This window comes from Triticum dicoccoides, unplaced genomic scaffold, assembly GCF_002162155.2.
Source record: "Triticum dicoccoides isolate Atlit2015 ecotype Zavitan unplaced genomic scaffold, WEW_v2.0 scaffold142233, whole genome shotgun sequence".
In the NCBI taxonomy this organism is placed as follows: Eukaryota; Viridiplantae; Streptophyta; class Magnoliopsida; order Poales; family Poaceae; genus Triticum; species Triticum dicoccoides.
In genome coordinates, this window is record NW_021200947.1 from 1 (window position 1) to 2,968 (window position 2,968).

The window sequence follows — 2,968 nt, forward strand, 5'->3', positions numbered from 1 at the left end:
TTTTTGCTTCTTGATAATATGGACCCAGGGAACTTCCAATTGCAATGGTGTTTGATGCCGCATATAGCATGTTGTCGCACTGAAGTTGAATCTCATCCTTCTAGACAGTTAACAGTGTGGTTCTCTATAGAGTTTTAACAAACAAAATATCTTATCTTTGGCTTAAGGCCCAGGCTAAGGGATATCTTGTCTCTAACTGACAACTAACTAACTTGAATGATACTATTTCTAACTTCAAGATAACAGAGATTACATCCCTTAATTGGAGCCAACTAAGGCTTCTTATTCCCTGTGCTAGTGAGAACTACACCTTATAGTTGGAACAGAGGGGGTATTAAGCATTGTTTTCTAGTTGTCTGTCTTCAGCATGTCTACATTGGTACTGCCTAATATGCTAAGATAGGCTCTATGGAATTGGTTGGGAAAAACTTCGAACTCGCTGCACTTAAAATTCCCTACTGCAGCATATTTTGTATACTTATACATGGTTCTCATGCTACTGCCACATTTGATGTGTCCAAGCAATTTCAGGAATATTTAGACACTTACCCTTTCACATGTGACCTTCTAACCTTATATATTTTGCATGTACAACCATATATGTAAATTACCCTACATTATTCAACCTCTTGTATGTTATATGTAAGGTCCATGTGAATGGCAGAGTTGTGAACAAAGCTGGAACGCAAGTATCTGACAAGTCAATCATATAACTCAAGGTTGAAATCCTGAAATATGTATGTAGGTGATGCTCTAAATAATTAGCTATATTTAGTTCCATTCTCCTATTTGAAAGTAATAGTAACATCAGGTTCACAAAGTTCACAATTGTATCGTTTCTTGTGACCAAATTCAGGGTTGGGCATAAGCTTGAGGCAGCTGTCAAAGAATTTGGAGTTGACTGTGATGGAAAGATAGCCCGTGATCCAGCGCTGTCTACAGGTGGTTTTACCTAATGCTTACTTCAGCATGAGGAAATTCAGAAAACTATTCAATTCATGAACTCCAATGGATAAATCTACCCAAAAATTTCAGCACATGGTTTCCAATTCAAAAGATCAAACACAGCAAACTGGTTGTTTAGCCCAGCACTAAAAATCAAACTCACCTCTATCAAATCTCAGGCTAGCGTACTCCTTATAAAAGGCTGAAGTTTAGTGGTGTTTTTCTATGCCAGCCAATGTTAGGTAATGGATTTTGTTAATGTTTCCTATGGTGATGATTTTGGAGTTGCATATATTGTTTCTTCTAGATACGCGCTAAGTCTTCAATTATCATGTATTGTATTTTTTTTTCTGCATTTCTGCATTAAACAATGGTACGGCTTTGACTATTTTCCTATACATATCACATTGACAGAACCATGCCTGAAAGAGTAATATCTTCAAGCGATGAAACTTTGAATGGAACAACAGCTTGCAAATTATATGTTAGTGGAGATCCACCAGAGATAAAATTGTTTATTTTGGGTCTACATGTTGTCAGCTAAAAACTGTTTTCACTGAATTAGTAGATCTAAACCTTGATCGTACTTTTGTTTCTTTGTAGTAGCCCCAGACTGAACCATACTTCCACAAATATACCTCTGTGACATATTCAAAAGCCAACTAAACATAAACAATCAAACTTCTAATTAGTAAATAACAAAGGAGTATAATTCCGTCGTTCCATAAATAACCATTGCAAACGGCTATAACTTCTACAATGTCGTAATTATTTTGAACATTTATAAGTTTCCGTAACATATGTACGTGGTTGATGTTATTTTCATATTTATTCCGGAACAAAAAGATGCAATTCCATCACGATTAGTTTGAGAATATACTCCAATTTGTTCCAATCGAAACTAAAATATTACTACAACCATTTAAGAACAGTTCAATGGAAAACTGATGTCAAGTCTAAGAGCATGTACTGTAGTGATCCACAATTACTATTTCTGTTTACAATTGTTTGTAATTTCATTGTTGTCCCAAAATATGAATATACAAACACTGTTGAAAGACATTTACTATGCCATCTTACTATTCTCGGCCGTTCGTGTAAGTACATCAGTTTAATCTGTTTGTATATTATTTGTAGAACCTTATTGACGTAGCTAGATTTAAAGTTTCCATTGGGGCGATCAAGAACCCTGATCAAGTGGATTTAAATGTGCAGTTGTTTCGTCGCTATGAGGGTCTGGTGTTTGACGACCACCCCGTGCGTTCATGCAAACGAGACATTGCAAACGATATTTAATTTGGTGCAACATAACTCCCGACAAGCATCAACGTCTGCCATTAGGGCGAGCAAGAACCCTGATCCTCCTCCGTCAGCCACTACCGCGAGCAAGAACCTTGATCCTTCACCTACGGGTTGACGGTAAGTTTTGCCTAGTGCTTTTCTTAATTAGCTCCAAAATGACCTATTTAACCTAGGATAGCTCTAAAATGACCTATACTTCGCATTTCCCCCCCTCCAAAATGACTTAATATGCTTAGCTAGCTCAAAAATGACCTATTTAACCTAGGATAGCTCTAAAATGACCTATACTTAGCCATTTTTCCTCCAAGTGACTTAATATGCTTAGCTAGCTCTAAAATGACTTATGAAATGACATTTTTTTGCTCCGAAATGACTTCATATGCTTAGCTAGCTCCAAAATGACATAATAAACTTATTAGTTCCAAAATGACCTTACTTAGCATTTTTTACACCAAAATGACTTAGTATGCTTAGTTAGCTCAAAAATGACATAATAACCATAAGTTGCATCATAATAATCTTCACATTTTAGTTGCATCATAATAATCTTCTTCTTCTAGTCTTCTTCTTCTAACTTTCTTCTTTCCCATTTTGTAGATTTGCTTCAGATCACGGAAGCTTGGGTTGATGGAGTGCTTGTCTTTAGTTTTTGTTTTGACTTTGTGAAACTTGCTACCTATGATGAAACTGTGTAATATTGATGAAACTATATATATGTATA

At 35.9% G+C, this 2,968-nt stretch overlaps 1 long non-coding RNA gene across 2 annotated transcripts; it reads left to right on the forward strand.

The window, feature by feature from the left end:
- The first annotated feature begins 20 nt into the window (after nt 1-20).
- On the forward strand, nt 21-2,892 carry LOC119343823. 2 transcript variants are annotated; one of them, XR_005166287.1, is made up of 4 exons: nt 21-745; nt 857-942; nt 2,161-2,364; nt 2,845-2,892. It is a non-coding gene; the product is annotated as an uncharacterized LOC119343823 (long non-coding RNA). The 2 variants fall into 2 exon arrangements; XR_005166288.1 differs by having other exon boundaries at nt 21-737.
- The last annotated feature ends 76 nt before the right edge of the window (nt 2,893-2,968 follow it).